Source organism: Lemur catta, chromosome 2, assembly GCF_020740605.2.
Source record: "Lemur catta isolate mLemCat1 chromosome 2, mLemCat1.pri, whole genome shotgun sequence".
Taxonomy (NCBI): Eukaryota; Metazoa; Chordata; class Mammalia; order Primates; family Lemuridae; genus Lemur; species Lemur catta.
In genome coordinates this window covers 128,051,018-128,069,018 of record NC_059129.1, presented here as the reverse complement: position 1 = coordinate 128,069,018, position 18,001 = coordinate 128,051,018, and the positions used below count along the sequence as shown (strand labels likewise).

At 37.7% G+C, this 18,001-nt stretch overlaps 1 long non-coding RNA gene across 2 annotated transcripts in view; it reads left to right on the top strand.

The window, feature by feature from the left end:
- Nucleotides 1–14,789, top strand: part of LOC123632253 — a 53,931-nt gene extending 39,142 nt beyond the window's left edge. Inside the window, exons 1-3 of one of the 2 annotated variants that reach the window (XR_006733313.1) lie at nt 3,708–3,743; nt 13,641–13,829; nt 14,214–14,789. This is a non-coding gene — a long non-coding RNA (uncharacterized LOC123632253). Of the gene's footprint in view, nt 1–3,707; nt 3,744–13,640; nt 13,830–14,213 lie in introns of those variants that run through there. The other variant, XR_006733314.1, reaches the window with a different exon arrangement.
- The last annotated feature ends 3,212 nt before the right edge of the window (nt 14,790–18,001 follow it).

Below are 18,001 nucleotides of genomic sequence, written 5' to 3'. Positions count from 1 at the left end.
TTTTTTAAATTCTCATTGTTTTCCCCTTTATAATAGAAATAATGGATGCTCATTGTAAAATGTTCCTACAATCTAGAAATGCAGGAAACAGGAAGTGAAAATTCTGTAGTCCCGTCCCTCAAAGATAATTGCTGCTTACATCCTTTTGGATTTTTCCCCTCAGCGTATAAAAATACTAATTTTACGTGAGATCATGCTGTAAATACTGTTTTTAACTTGCTATTTTTACTTAATAATAAAATTGACTCTTCATCCTTGTCAATATATAGAAAATGATCCTTCTCCCTAATTTTTAATGACCACATAATATAAAATTATATGTATACTTTTGCACTGGGTCCATAGGGAAAACACACCATAAAAATATTATTTTTTTTTTACATTTTGCCATCATAAACAATGCTATAATGGGCATCACTGGGCATATATCTCTGCGCAAAGGCACATGTACTTCTGTAGCATAAATTCCTAGAAATTGAATTGCCAAATTGTCCTCTTAAAGGCTCTATCCATTTAAAATTGTACCGATGGTACTTGCAAATGTCAATTCTTCACATTTTAGTAAACTCTAGTTATTTCACAATTCTATTTTTTCCCTATTGGTTTTGGGAAAATAATGCATGTTAATTATTTTTAAAATATAGTGAAATACATGAAAAAGTTATAATCTCTTGAAATCACACTTTTCAAAAAATTCCATTGAAATATCTCATTGCATATCTATAGTGTGATGAATGGTACCCCCTGTAAATATGACTTACTTGGAAAAAGTGTCTTTGTAGATGTAATTAAGTTAAAGATCTCAAGATGAGATCATCCTGGATTATAGTGGGCCCTAAATCCAATGACAAGTTTTGTTATAAGAAAACAGAAGCAAAGACACAAAGGAGAGGGAGACTGAGGCAGAGATTGGAGTGACACATCTACAGGCCAAGGGGCGCCAATGATCGCTAGCAGCAGTCAGATAGCAGGAGAGCGCCGTGCACCAGATTCTCCCTCAGAGCCTCTAGGGGGAACCAACCCTTCTAACCCCTTGATGTTTTTGAACTTCTGGCCTCCAGAACTGTGAGAGAATAAACTTGTGCTGTTATTTTAAGCCACCAAGTTCGTGGTAATTTGTTACAACACTATAAGAAGCTACCATCTCCTGCTAAGCATTTCTCTGTTCATGGGTACATGAGAGGTGTGTGTGTGTGTATATATATATATATATATATATATATATATATATACCTAAACATCAACAGGATCACTGACTATCTACATGGTATTTTGCACCTTGCTTTTTTCATTCAACAATATCTCCATGTTAATTAAAACAGAACTGCATAATCCTCTTTTAACATTCAGATGAAAACATTTTTTTAATAAGATAGAATTCGCACATCATAAAATTCTCCATTTTAAAGTGTACAATTCAGTGGGTTTTAGTATATTCACAAAGTTGTACAGCCATCACCTATCTAACTCCAGAATATTTTTGACACTCCCACCCAAAAAACCCCATCCCCATTAGCAGTCACTCCCCATTTCCCTCTCCCACCAGCCCCTGGCTTCTACTTACTGTCTATCTCTATGAATTTGCCTATTCTGGACATTTTTTATAAATGGCGTAAAATCATATGTGGCCTTTTGTGTCTGACTTCTTTCACTTAGTGTAATATTGTCATGGTCCATTTAAGTTTTAGCTTGTATCAGTACTTCATTCCTCTTCATGGATGAATAATATTCCATTGTACAGATGTACCACATTTGTTCATACATTCATCAATTGATGGATATTTCAGTTGTTTCCACTTTGGGGCTATTTGGAATAATGCTGCTATGAACATAAGTGTACAAGTTTTCATGTGAACATATGTTTTCAGTTCTTGGGGTACATAACTAAAAGTGGAATTACAGTTTTGGGGGGACTGCCAAGCTGTTTACCACAGTGGCTGCGCCATTTTACCTTCCCACCGGCAACATATGAGGATTCCAATTTCTCTACATCCTTGCTAACACTTGTTATTTTCCTTTTTTTAAACAAAATTATAGTCATCCTAGTGGGCAGGAAGGGGTATCTCATTGTGATTTCTAACTGCATTTCCCTAATGACTGATGATTTTGAGCACATGATCACTTAATGCTTCAGAATATTCCATTGAATGTATGTACTATGATTTATTCCATAATTCTCTACCGATAGGCAGGTAGGATTTTCCAAAATCTTTTTGTCACTAGAAGTCATTTTGCAGGATATCTATTTACTTGGCTCAGTAAAGAAAGCTCCTTAGTGTAAACCTCTGGAATTAAGATTGCTAGTGAAAAAGCATGCTCATTTTACTTTCAAACACATATTGCCAAACAGTCTTCCTGAATAGTTATATTTATTTTCTGGTGATGCCTATTTCTCGCATGCTGGTTAATAATGTCACAACTAAGAAACTATGAACCTGAGTGTGTGAGAAATGTCATATTTCCTTATTAACTTAAAATCAACTTAAATTAAACTCAGTGGTCTATCCTGTTGACATGGGGGGATTAAATTATAGCCCTAATTAAGGATCTCCCTAAAACCTCTTCCCCTTTCCAAGCCACAAGGCCTTGTAAAATCCCTGGGGGTTCTTAAAACTATGCCAGTGGAGCAGAGAGCTCCCTCTTACCTTCTGTGCACAAGGCTACCTTATTCTCCAAAGCCTCATGGTCCCTTGGACTCTGATGATTCTGCTGTTGTTTCCATGCCATACTTGGGGATCTTTAAAAAGCTGTGAATGGCCAGGTGTGGTGGCTCACACCTGTAATCCCAGGACTTTGGGAGACCAAGGCAGGAGTTCGAGACAAGCCTGGGCAACATAGAGAGACCCTGTCTCTACAAAAAATAAAAAAATCAGCTGGACATGGTGATGCGCTCCTGTAGTCCCAGCTACTCAGGAGGCTGAGGTGGGCGGATCACTTGAGCCCAGGAGCTGGAGGTTGCGGTGAGCTGTGATAGTGCCACTGCACTCCAGCCCGGGTGACAAAGCGAGACCTCACCTCTAAAAATCAATAAATAAACTGTGAACGAGGGCTTGGGGTCTATACTTCCCAGGTGCTGCCAAGAGAGGCGCAAGTCCCTGCTGCCCTCGTGTCCTTTTAAACCTCAGCTTTCTTTCTTTTCTCTGTAGATCAATCCCTCTGTGTCTCTCTTCATCTGTCTCTGCCTCTTTCTCTCTCTCTCTCTCCACTGTCTCTCCGCCTCTTGATGAAGCCAGACATAATCTTCTCAGTAAGTTGAATTGCATACGAACAGCAGGAAGAGCCAGGCAGATTTTGCTTGCCAAACCTAGAAAAATCCATGAGACAAGAAAATGGGCTGGCTTTGAGGTAGAACATACTTTCAGGGAAAACAGACACACATTAATTGCTCTAATTATTCTGCTTCATTATGTTTGTCAATCTTCTTCACCTTTGTTAATACGACACACAAAAAAATGTTTTCTTCTTTGCTCATTTTCTGTTGAGTGTTCATTGTTTTCAAATTGATTACAAATCTTTTTAATCTTTGTGACTCTAACAGATATTGGATTATATTTTATGTCATTTTCATTACTATGTATTCAATTTAGTGATGTTGGTCAACTTTTTGCATGTTTATTGTTCGTTTACAAATGTATTCTGTGAATGGCTTTTTCATTTTCTTTGCCTATTTCCTAATGAGTGTTTGGCTTTTTCTTGTCACTGTGTAGGTACTCTTGACAGCAAAGATCTTCGGCCCTTCAAAGGTATCACAAATATTTTCTCCCAGTCTGTTAGTTGCTGGGCAAGTTTTCCATGGTCTTTAAGTTTCCAATTTTATTTAATCAACTGTCAATAGTTTACTTTTTAATTTTGGACTTTTTGCTGAAGGTCACAGTAGACCCTTCCCGCACCAAGAAATATTCTTCCAAATTTTGTTTAAGCGCTATCATACTTTATTCTTTATATTTTTTGTTTGTGTATTCAAACCATCTGGATTGTCTGTGTGCTTGTATATGTGTATTGTGTGAGGAAAGAATGTTAACTTTTTTCCTATTTTGGCTACCAAATTTCCCAAAATATTCATTGATCACTCCATCAGTTATCTGCTGATTTGAATTGTTGCCTTTTTTCTCCATTACATTTTCTAATTAGTACTACTGGTGTATCTACATATTAATTCTTTGTATTTTCTTTGTTTTTAGACATCTTACTGAACTCTAGTGTTAATAAACTATTGATTATTTCTCTTGGTTTTCTCTATATAAGAATAATAGCATCATCTAAGAAAGATAGCTTTAGCCCTCATATAAACTTCAATTAAATTTTATAGTTTTCTATAAGAGTTTTGCATATTTCATATTAAATTTTTAATAAATGTTTTCTAGTTCTTGTTACTGTTGGGAATAGAGTAGCTATGTAAGTGTGGGTCTATTTGTCATATTGCATAACTAGAGCCTCTTGAACAATATTAAATAACGGAGACATGTTTCCAATGTTTCTGCTGGGCCTCTTACCCACTTTTTAAACAATATTTGGTTCCTAGTGAATACACATTTAACATATTTATGGGAATTGTCAAGTGGCCCTCCCCAAATTTTTACCGATTTACACTCCCACAAGAGTCTATAAGAGTGAAGGGGGGTGGGGGGAGAGGATGGATGTATGCGTACATGATGAGTGCGTTGCGCACCGTCTGGGGAATGGCCATGTTTGAAGGTGCTGACTCGGGGAGGTGGTGGATGTGGGGAGGGGATGGAGGTATGACTACATGGTGAGTACCAGGCGCACTGTCTGGAGAATGGACATGCTTGAGGCTCTGACTCAGGGGGATGGGCGGGACATGGGCAATATATATAACCTGAGCTTTTGTACCTCCATAATAAGCTGAAATAAAAAAATAAAAATAAAAAAAAATAAATGGGCTTTGGAAAGTCAAAAAAAAAAAAAGAGTCTATAAGAGTGTCTATTCCTTATGCTTGTGTTGGAAAAAGGTTGTAACATGTCATAATTTATCTGAGCAAGAACATGGTTTTTGAAAGAGTAAATCAGATCACCCTAACAATAGTTTGCCGTATTTCTCTCCCACTGCCTGGTTTTGCTATCCCTGTGTACCAACTATGGGCTCAAATTCTTTGCCATGCATTGGCACTTTCTCTGTTCAGCTCACAACCTCCTATCTAAGCTCAATCTTGGCTCTGACCTAGCCATTCCACTTTCTTGTTTGATTTGCTAACTCACCCCCACTTGTACAAGATGAAACTGGCCTTGTCAGTCAGACACTGGCCAAGTGGAGCAGAATGTGTCAAGGATTGGGTTTCCCAAGGACTGGCACTGGAACTAAGTCAAAGTCCATAGGTTGAAACACAGAAGATACCCTGTACAAACAAACACTGAACCCAGACTTTAAAACCCAAACACAGCCAGCTCACTCCTGAGATAATCAGCCCATCTCTAACTTGGACCCAGTAATGAGTCCAGAGCTGGTATAGTTTCTTTGCTATACAAAGCCCTCAGGGACCAGGCTCCCTAGGGCTTTCTGCTTGACCATGCCAAGAGTAATCTCTTCCTCAAGAACCAAGAGGGATCTTCAGTCATCACATTCCTGTTCTAAGCAGCAGGCTGCAAGAAAGGAGGAAGAAGAGGTGAAGAGCATGTGTCAGCTGCCTCTGACGGAAGGTCTTGGACACTAGTACAGGACACTTTCACTTAAATCCCATTGATCAGACCTAGTTATGTGACTACACCAAGTTGTAAGTGAGGCTGATAACGTAGTCTTTGTTCTGGTTGGCTGTGTGCCTGGCTAGAGATTCTATCACTGTTTAAGATGGGGAGAATGCATATTGATAGGTGATTAGCAGTTTTTGCCACAAGAGTCTACTAAATTAGGTAATGAATTAGGCTTCACAGTTTAACAGAGACAGACAGACCTGTGGTTGAACAAATGAAATAAATTCCTACATGATGGCTGTGCTTGGGCGAAGTATGCAATGGGAAGCTGGAGTACAAAAGAAGAGTTGATCAATTCTACTGGGAAAGGAAAGGGGGAGGGTTCATAGACTTTCAATTTTAAGTCTTGAAAATTGAGTAGATTTTTGCCAGGTGCTGTGTAAGGAAGAACATTTGAGGTTGTGAGAACAGCTTAGGTATAGAGGAATAAAATATGACAATGCCTTTATACATGAAATATATAACTATAAAAGCATTTCTATCTGGATGGTAGGTGCAAGGGAAGTGAGTAGCACAGCCAGAAGTGAGTTTGGACAAGTAGGCAAGAAAATGAGCAGCCATGTGTGTCCTACTAAGGAGTTTGGCCTTTGATCTCTAGGCAATAGGGACCAGACTGAATGATAGAATTACAAGATCAGATCTGATGTGTATTTTGAAGAATAATTTGAAAGGGGTATGACTGGATGAAAGCCACATGACGGAGAAAGAGTTGAGGTATTCTCTTAGACTTTTAGTGTGGAGATCTCCACGGATGGGATATCAGTCAGAATGTTCCATAGAAACAGAATCCGCAGGACTGTGGGTGCTGGCAAGTCTGAGGTACAGAGGGTAGGCCAGCAGGCTGCAGACTCTCAAGGCAGGAGCTGCTGCTGCTGTCTGGGGGCTGAATTTCTTCTTCAGGAAAGCCTGTTTTGCTCTATGGCTTTGCAACTGATTTGGTAAAGCCCATTCAGATTACCAAAAACAATCTCTTTCCTTAAAGTCAACTGATTGTAGTTGTTAATCACATCTATAAAACACTCTCATAGCAAAACTTAGACTACTGTATATTTCTATAGGGAACTACAGGAGAAGCAAATCTGGTGGCCAAGAGAAAATAATGTGCTTGGTTTTGTACATGTTGAGAATAAGGAACCTATAGTAGATCTAGGGGGAACTGAGATACTATATGATCTTTAAGAACGTGTTCTGGATTAGAACTTTAGAGCGAAGTAGATCAAATCACAAGTAAGAGTAAGATTACACAGGGTAGGTATGTGAAGAGTGTTACAAATGCTCATTTATGTAAATGAGTAAAGTGAGCAGGCAATAGGGAGTGGTGGGGACTTGGACAAATGGAGAGCAAATGTCCAGTCTCTGTAGAGCAACCTCTATTTAGCACCAATGAATTATTGCTATGTGTAAGCATTGATCTAGTGTCAGATCTTTCCATTTTTCAAAAGAACCTGGGAAATCCAGCCAAATAAGTTAACAGCTCTGGTTTTAAATAATGGGTTTTAAATTTGCCTGAAATACTGTCTGGTCCAAACTGAATTCATCTGTGGGCTCTGTACAGTTTGTGGGTCTCCACTTTGAGAACTTTGATGAAGAACCCCAACATTTAAGGGACAAAAAGAAATTGTGTCCACTGTATAATATAAGTATTAAAATAAGGCCTTAAAATATGACAGTTGGGAGTTAACTGGTAAACAGCCTGACTTATTTTATGTGTTTTATGTATGGTGGAGGCAGAAAGTGGATTATACATGTTGAAGAAAGTTGAAGAAAGTGGATTATACAGGTCTTTCAAGACCTGCTGCATAAATGATTTTTTTTTTCCTGTAAGTGGTTTGGTAACAACCCCTTTATTTTTAGCTCTTAGAACACAATGTACATTTTACGGTTCTGTGCTCAGACTGAGGGACTGTGTGCTTCTACGTGCCTAGAACACTTTGATCACCGTGGTTCTCAGGGCTTAAGGGGTATAGATGAAAAATATCAAATACACCATAAATGTAATTTATTTCTACCAACAAATTGTATGTAAATTTATATAAAACAATTAACAAAAATACATCGTAACAATTTGTGAATATTGCCCTAGAAAGAATCACTTCACATATTCAGCAAAAATAAAAATAATAACATTTACACATCGTACTCATTCTTCTCAAAACTCTCTGAGCCTTCCAGAGAACAACAGTTGATCAAAGGCCAAGGAGCTTGACCTGTAGATGTTTCTAGCTCTACACTTGTCAACTGACACTTCAGGATTTAATCAGGCCTCCATGACACCTGTATTCTTTTTATCTTCCAAGACTAGAAAGACGAACAAGTGCCCAGTGCAATTTAAATTGTGTTTGTCCATGAATGAAGAAGTACAGCTTCCTAGTGGGTGTGTGCATGCGTGTGTGTGTGTGTGTGTGTGTATGCACACATGAATGAAAAACCTTATTTCCTCACGGGTTCATGTCAATTGGTAGGAGTCCTCAAGCCATTTGAACGCTCCATGAATAAAGCTGCATTCTTGGTGTCAAGTTCCCGATGGCAGCCAGAAGTGACTGCTAATCCCCAAGCAATGATACTTCTCAGGAAATAAATGTAGAGACTGGCCCTAACCAAAAGGGGAGAAAGCTTCATATAAGAGTTAAAAGTTAAAGGAAAAAAGAGAAGTCTGTTGCCAATAGGTATCCTCACACAGTAGTAGAGGTCCCTTTTTAAATTCCATGGGATTTCACTAATTGTAGGTGACTATGGGTTAACATGCTTAAAATGCTAGAACACACAAAAAAATCAGTTATTCACACTTTAGGGTTGCTTAGTCGGCTTTTCTGTTTACACCTAGCTGAGATTAGCGGTTTAAAAGAATGTGAGTTGGACCGAAAGGGAAGCTGGGGGAGGAGAAGTGATGCTCATTCTGGAATAGGAGTCCCTTCAGAGGAGGCAGAAAGTAGCAGTCAGCTGAGCTGGAAGACATCAGGCTCCTGGGGAGTGGAGTTGTGGGGCGGAGTGGGGCCTCTGTCAGCATCGGGAAAGGGTTAGGATGGTGAGAACCAAGAAGCTGAAGTGAAATGATGGCAGCAAAGGCAAATTTTATTTCCATTCTATTGCCACTCCACTCTCCTTGCAGTTGGCTGATGAAGGGCTTTTCCTGGTGGCATTTTGGCTGGAAACTTCTAGGGCTGGGGTGGGGCACGCTGGGGGTGGGGGAGGGGTGACTAATCCCACTCAAAGATGCTGGGTTGAGGTGCAAACCAAGAAAATGAGGAAGGATCTAAATTATAATGTCTCAAATTAATCAAGAAACCACGGTAGCAGAGAGATGAATCATCAGACTACTGCCATGGAAATCACTTCCAATGTCTTCAGCTACTGGAGAGGAAATTTTCTCAAATCTAATTTCTCCATTTGGCTAACCTTACATTAAAACTTTGTGTGTGTGTGTGTGTGTGTGTGCATGTATGTGTGTGTGTGGCTGCATGTGTGTGTATATATAATTATAGTCAGTAATTGTACAATTTAATTGTACAATGACTCTTATTCAATGGCAACTTGATTTTAATTTGTCACGGGTAATTTTTTTGTGACTGAAGTTGTGTTAGTTCTTGGATTTTGACTGTCTTTTTCACAATTTGTATAGAAAGAGAGGGGTTTAAAAACTCATACTCAATTATTGTCAATATCCTATATTCACAAAGATTTACAATGTTTTATTTTTTAAAAAACTGAACAATAAATAAAGGTGAAAGAAACATTTAACCTTTCAATCCTCACACATCCCTATGAGGAAGGCATTAGTGTTTCTATTTTACAGCTAAAGAGACTGAGGCTCAGAGAGGTGAATGGTTTTCTAACCTAATCATTAGTACAGTGCTAAGATCCACTCCAAAACCTGGACGCCAGCATGGAAAGTCCTTCTGCTGCGCTTCAGGATCATTCTCATCACTGCGTAGAGGTAAGACCCCTGTCCTTCTAGACTCTGTTTGTGGCTCTGTTCAAGCTATTTATTCACCTGAATGGTTGTGAACAGGGCATCAGAAGGAGGCAGGCAATTTGTAGATAATCTTATTGAGGTGAACACTACAGAGTTTCATTAAAATTATAACCACTGACTTTTTAAAAAATAAAGTAGAACATCAGATTCCTAATGTCTTGGCTGTTCACATGTCTTTGTAGTACCTGTGGCTGACTCTAAGCAAATTCGTCTTCATGTTTGTTATAAAAGAGAAAATCTTCATCACTCCCTTATGGCTCTCTGTCTTGTTCTCAAGATGAAGTAAAATCAACTGAAGTAAGGACTTTGAGTAAATATGATAGATAAAAATGAAAGAACCGTGTGTCAGGCATGAAAACTTGAGAAGACCTATGATATTCCTACATTGTTATTTCTTTTACTCTTCCCAGGGTATGCTAAATTTTTGCAAAAATCAGGAGGTTTAGAAACCACACAGAGAAACATTCCTTGGAAAGGGGAACTCTTCAATGGTCTAAGATTACAGATCTTTGAATTGGAATGGTATGCAGTTGAGTTTTCCATTCACAGTTCCAGGAAAAAATGGGATTTTTTTCCCATTAAGAATACTGTTATTTAGTTATTTTGAAGTATACAGTACATACATGCTTTTTTATAAAACCACTAGATTTCGTAAGTAGCATACATTTGAGTATTTCAAAACCTCTCTGTTGAGTTTAGATCAGACTTGGGGCTCAATTGTAGGGGAAAAAAATTTTCAAGTACAAAACAGTAGCTGAAGCGTCCATCATATGGCTCCTAAAGTACTTAAAGTTACTATTTATTTCTTGAGAATGACTCAGCCATTCATATTTATAGTAATAAAATGCTACATAACAGCTGCCAATATGTATTGGAAAAGCTGAACTTTCTAGATACAATGTAGTAATTATTCTATCCTGACAAAACTTTTCTTGATAAAGAAAAATTGCTTTAAAACTTAAAAATAACCTTAATTGAGTGAAACATAGTCAAAACATGGCACTTTAAGTCAATTTTCCTTTCTGTTTTGCCCAACTAAATATGAACCAAGGGGCGTGTGTGTGTGTGTGTGTGTGTGTGTGTGTATATATATATATATATATAGAGAGAGAGAGAGAGAGAGAGAGAGAGAGAGAGAGAGAGAGAGAAAGTAAATTGCTTGAGCTCTCTAAACCTCATCTTATTTTCCTGCAAAATATGGAAAATAGAAACAGTTCAACTAAAAGCACAGGACTCTTTCCGCTGTAAAGGAAAGATACCCAACTCGAAATGGCAAAGCGAAAGAAAAAGAATGTACTGACTCCTGTAGATGAAAAGCCAGGAATAGCCTGGCATCACTGTGGTTGGATCCTGGTTCAAACAATGTCATTAGGACTGAGTCACTCTCTGCCGTGGCCCTGCTCTCCTCTGTTAGACCCAACTCTCTGGCAGGCTGTCCTCAGGGGGCAAGATGGCCACCAACAACTCCAGGCTTGTATCCAACTAGCTTCAGAAAGAGAAGGTCTGTCTCTCAACTGTTACAACAGTAGTCCAATAATTAATTGGCAATGACTGATTAGCATGACTTGGATGTTGTTTATCTCTGAATCACTCCTTGTAATCAGGCAGATGTGAGGTTTGGTCAGGTCTAGGGCATACACCTACCACGTAAGTTGGAAGGGGAGTCAGCTCCACCAAACAGTAGGAGTGTGAGAGTAGGTGAGGAGTAGTGGACCCACATAGAAAATCTGGGTGCCATTATGACAAATAAAGAGAATACATGAAGGTATAATATGTTATTATATATTTTACATATGCATATATCGTGATGATAATCAAATAAGACAATATATGTGCCTGTATGTAAGGTATTATGTGAATATATGATTGCTATTTATTATGTCAGATGTTATTTAATTAGAGTATCTCTGAAAAGGCTGTTTATTTTTAAAATAATGACATCAGTAATTTTGTAACTTGAAATATCTGAGTTGTGCATCTCATAGAGATCACCATGCCACTTTGCCAACTTGTCCTCTGTAGTTATGGTGGAAAATTCTCATGGTGCTGATTTCAGGAGAAAAAAACCACTAAGTATTTATTATCTTCAGCCAAAAGTTTGAATTTCTCTAAAAGAATTAAGCAAACCTTTGCATTCCATTAATAAAGTGCCTTAAATGAGTAGAAGAGAATGGTATGATCTTACTTAGCAATTGTACAATAAATGTTCATTCTTTGAACAAGTCCATACAGAAGCACAAATTTTAACTATTTGTACTGTATATTCGTTATTTGTTACCTGAAAAACTAGGTCTGTGATTGTCAAGTGTTGTAGATACTGGCTAGATGGTCACCAATCCCAATTGCTCTTCCGGGGCATACATAGAGTCTGGGTTTACCAGCCCCTTTGCATTGGATTGAGACCATGCAACTCTGTCTGGTCAGTGGACAATGGGCAGTGGCAATGTAAGCTACTTCTAGATCTGGCCCTTAAATTCTTGGGCAGTTCTTCAGTCCTCTCATCCGATGTGACACCCTTATAAATCACATCTCTAAGATGGCAGATTTACAAGACTGTAGTAGACTGAATCTCTGTGGTAGCAGGAAATCTGTCAAAAGGAACCACCAGATTCATGTGGAAATGTTGCAAAAGTAAGTAAATTTTTATTGTGCTAGGTCTCTGAATTTGGAGTTATTGTGACCTGCCTAGTATAATATAATGAGAAAGCCTAGAACAAAGTAAATATTCACCAATAATAGCATTGCTTCATATCTTGACAAATCTCATAGAAGTACATGAACCTGATGAGAGCAGCAATTGATTCGAGCTCCCTTAGACCTTAGAGAAAGCTCCCTTTAGCTTTTCCAACCTCAGGAAAAAAAATAGTTGAAAAAGTAATTAACAAGTTTGACTCCTTCATTTACTCATTTTTACTTATATCATACAATTGCCACGTGCCAAGTTTGTGCCAAAATTTTACTATGTACCTACGGGTCCTCAAGCATAGCATAGCCAATTAAATCCAGTATCTTTTCCTAGACAGTCCCCAAACTTACACTTCACTTCTCTATCCCATTGAATGACAATGCAATCTACCCAACTTCGCAGGACAAAAACCTAGGAATTATATCTTAATTCTGATTTTTCTTTAACTAGGTCCTCTAGACCTTACTCTCATCATCCTCATTCTAGTCCAAACCACCTTCATCTCATACCTAGATTACTGAAATAGACTCATTATTTGTTCTCCTCATCCCAGTCTTGTCCCTTACCTGAAATGCATTTCTCAGCTAGATTAGCTAGATAAAACTTTCTAAAATGCAAGTCTGATTGTATCTGCTTTCACACTTAAATCTTTCAGTATCTCCCTGGTATTCTTAGGATAATATAACTTCCAAGGCCCTTATGATCTGGTCCTCTCTTCCCTCTCCAGCTTATCTTTTGCCATTGCCCCCGACACACATCATTGCACCAGTCATTATTATGAGTAATTCTTATGCATCTGATCCATCCAAGATGGTATTTTGTTAAATCCATAGACACTACAACATTGAAAGGAAGTTGTCTCTGCCTATTTGGTGTTCCCCAATTCTGGATCTGGGTCCCATTGGCCATTTGCCTACCACATTGATCCTAGATATCAGAGACGACTTCAGTGGCCTCAGCCATCTCTGTGATGCCAAGCAGCTTGGGTATTTAGAGTTATCTGAGGAATTTTCCAGTGTCAGCAAGCAGGTTCTTTACCTCACAGGATGCTGAAAGCACATGAGAGGTGTGGTGGATTAAATATGACTGCAAATTTCTTTGTCATCTCTCCTTCCTTGCCTGCTCATGGAAAGGTAGAGTTTATGTTTGCTCCCCTTGAATCTCGGCTGCCCCTGTGACTGCTTTAATCGATAGAATGTGATAGAAGTAATGTTATACCAGTTTGGGGTCTAAACCTTAAGAACACTTTAGAAGTTTCTGATTCTGCACTTTCAGGTGCCCTGAGCCACTATGTAAGTTGTCTGCTTACTCCACAAAGACACCACAAGGCAAGATCACATGTTGAGCACAGGTGAGGAGCCAGAGGACCTCAGACTGGATGGACAGGGGGAGTGAAGCCATACCAGCACTCAGGTCTGAGCTCAGCCTTCCAGCACTCCTGTCAAGGCATCTGTCAAGCCACAGGTAACTGCAGACTCAGGTAACATGATGTGGAATAGAAGAATTGCTCAGATTATCCCACTCAACCAAGATAATAAAATTGTTTTCAGCCACTAAGTTTGATAGCTGAATTAAGGAGATAAAAACATTGAATGAGACTCTGTCTGAATGAAAAAATTAGTGGTTCTTAAAATAAGTTCTGTGAGATGTATGTAAGATGTCTACAATATAAAAATATAATTGTTTCCATGTTCAAATGCGATTGAGAACTATTTTGTGAATCAAAATCAAATTGGTTTATTTACTGCAGAATTTCTCAGAGGCCTTGTAACATGTTCATTTAATAATAAGCATTATGAAAACTCCAAGAGGAGGATATAAGAGTTGCCTGTGATTTTTTTTTTAAAGGTGTACTTAGTCACATCCTGAGGAAGGATTCCCAGAAGAGATGTCCTGACCAGGAAATAAAGTCTCAGAGATACTGGAGAAGATGGTCTTTAAGGTTATTTCCAGCTCCAAAATGTTATTATCTAGAGTCCATTATAAAATGGCCTCTCTTAGTACTATGAGATCTGTAATACAAGAAGGAGAGCAAATACACAAAGAAGTTTCCGGTGGATATCCAAACCTCTCCTATAGCCTGCACTCAATTCTACTCACCGTGAATAGTGGCTTTTGCTTTGAACCACCTAAGTACTTTTGACCCCCTATTTTAATCAATGCCTTGAATTGAAAAGAAGGTGTCAGACAGTCTCCAGTCATTGAGGATGGTAAACAAAACCCTTATCATGACTTAATGGTGTGAGACCTCAGCAAAAATTTCATATAAGCTAAATTTTTCTCTTGTATATCTTCTTATATCGGTCACATAAAAGCCTCTCTCCAATGACTCTGGTCGCTCAATTTGAAAATGGTCTCAGTTGTCTTTTCGTTCTTGAACTAATGAAAATAAAAGTGAAAGAAGCATAACATTATTCAACCTCATCTATCTGTTCGGATATTATCTTATTGTTCTACTTGGAATCTCAGCACCAAACTTCTTGAATTACCAGTTTGCCTTTCAGCTTTCTCTTCCCACTTCCACCACAATCTACTGCAAGTGGCCCCTTCTCATTCTCTCCCAATTAATTACTTTAAAAGATGGCAACTTTCCCCAGGTGTTTGCATCGAATCCCAAACTTTCAGCATTTCCCCATATACAATGTGGTTGAGAGTGAGGGAAACTCCTATGTCTATACCTCTAGACTACCTCCTGCCCATAAGCCCAATACCTGAATTCCAGACCTATATTACTAACAGTCTTATTTCAGCCTGAATACCACAAAGTATAAATAAATTGCCCCAACCTCAACAACATCAAATCTGCTCATGTATTTATGCATGGATTCAGCTGATATTTGTTATGCACCTATTCTGGTCAAGAACTTTGCTAGGCATTATATTCTAAAGGTGATCAGGACTCCACTCTTGGGGAGCTTATAGTCCAGTGGTGGAGACAGACAAATGACCAATTATAAGGATGAACATGAGTTTCTACAGGAGCACAGAGGAGGGGCACTTAATTCAGCCTTGATAGTGGCGGTGGGAGTTTGGGGGAGGGTGATATGAAAGGCCTCCCAGAGATGAAAATGACAAAGTTGAGTCTTCAAGAATGGATAAGGCAGGTAAAAGATCAGAGAAGGACTGCCACCCAGAGGAAGTACCTTGTAGGGAGACTCACAGAGGAGAGACTGAGGCACATACTCAGGGAATAGCAAGTTGTTCTCCATGGCTGGGTTGGAGAATGATGCTGGGGAAACAGTGCAAGTGGAGGAAGAGTTGCCTTTACAGAACCTTAATTCTTGGGCCACTTCAGTATTGTGCAACAATTACATGTTTTGTTTTTGTGTTTTCCTTGCTCATGGAATATTTGAAATATACATGCCATATTTTTAACAAAGTAAAACATGCATCTACCCTCTGACTGAGAAGTTATTCTCAGGTATTTACCTAAGAGAAATGAAAACATATGTCCATACCAGGAATGTTCAAAGAAGCCCTGTTCATAATAGCTCCAACTGGAAAGAACCAAAATGTCCATCAATAGAAGAATGAGTAAACAAATTACGGTATACTTACAGAATGAAATACCACTCAGTAATAAAACAGAACAAACCACTGATACACACAAAACGTGATTGATCCTCAAAATCATGCCAAGCAAAATAAGACACAAAAGATTATATATTATGTGATTTCATTTACGTGAAGTCCAACAGTAGATAAAATGCATTAGGGTGAAAAAAATCAGAAAATGGCTGTTCTGAGTGTGAAGGTAGCTGTGGAAGGGTGTCTGGATGGGAAAGGGATAGGAACTTTCTGGAAAGTGGAAATGTTTTCTATCTTGTTTTAGGTGATTGTTATATAGGTTTATGCAAAACTCATTGAGCTGAACACTATATGTGCATTTTATTGAATGGTAATTATACCTCAATTTTTAAAAAATACCAACAAGAGTATTTCTTTCAAGCATTTGAAAGTAACAACATGACTTGGTTTGCCCACACTAAAGCTGTTCAAGTCTTGAAACATTGTACAGTGCAATTTAATAACTCTAAAATATATTTTTTGAAGGCCTGTAAGAGAAACACAAATGAGATGTGAAAAGATTATTCAAAAATTTAATAAGACATAAATACTTAGTTTTAACTGCAATGTGGATAGATGTTTTAGAACATCTAAAAAAAAAACTTGAGAAATCAGTGACTCCTGATTTGGACATATATATGAAAAGTAACTCTTTTGTCATCTATGAATTAATTTATTAAAGAACGGAGAGGAAATACAGATAAGAATTGATGGAATATGAATGAAAATTGAGTGGTAAAATCAATAGAAATTATTCTGACATTAAGAAGTAAATTGTAACAAATATTTTTAGACACTACAAAAAGCAACAATAATTCATTTAGAGGAAGAGATAAGTACTGAATAGGCTTTTTATTCTTTGATAATCCAATTAATGAAGAGTAATAATCACATGAACTCATTGGAAAAATATTTAAATTTCTTTCAAATTTGATACACAATACCAACATCAACAGAGATAAAATCAAATTCACAATGCACTCTTAAAATAAGGACATCAATGACAAGCTGGTTAATGAGTATCATCAATTGAAAGAGTATTTAAAATTATTCACACACAAGAAAATGTGCAATGCCCTGAAATCTTGCAGCTCTTACAGTTCATGTATGAAAGAATTGATTGAAGCTTTACTGTATTTGACAAAATTTCTGAAAATGTACTTACAATATTGAATGAGGTGTGAAGCAGAAAGAAAACAAATTTCAATCAATCATACCAGAAGAATGACTGAATTATCATTCTTTTCTCCCTACAGGAAATAATATAACAAAATTCTTATTATGTGGTCAACAATATGCAACCAAAATCTAAGATAAATAGAATTATAGATGTGCATCAATTAATTAATATTAATAAAACATACAGTTTTCCCCTAGATTTTGTGATATTTTTGGTATTTATGAGAATTTTAAAACTTGTAATTTGCTGTGATTATTTTGTATGGGAACTATTCACTTTTCATCTTAATTTTGTGTTTGTAATTTTATATTCTTTTTCTTAAAATGTATCTCCAAAATTACATTAGCGTAAGACCCCACCACACCTGGACCAACCCTTGCCTTTTTTTAGATTATGTATTCTTCAAGGGCAGGGCATCTATGTGGGCTTTTTCTCTCCATGCCTGACAAAAAGTAGGAGCTCAATAAATACATGTGCAATTAAATGGAGTGGGGACAAACAGTGTGATTGAACAGTAGGAAGCAACATTTTGGCAATGGTGGGAGCAGAACAGATACATCTGGATCGCAGTCTAAATTCTCTCCGGGGAACAAATATCTTTTTACCTCTCAAGATATTGGTCTGGCAGACTACAGTTTTTAATAAAGTTTATCCAATCCAGCCTTCCTGTAACCTCTACCTCACTGGATACAGGCACTACTCAGTTAAAATTAAACATCGAATATAGGATTCTGTGCATTGCCTGATCTATAACTTTCTTGTAAGGACATAAACTCTGTACCTTTCTGGTTTTATAATATTTGGGGGAAATATTACAAATTGGTAAATAAGCTTTGAGCCTTTGCTGCAAATTCAAGTATATCCTGAATAACTCAATTACCTACCTTTG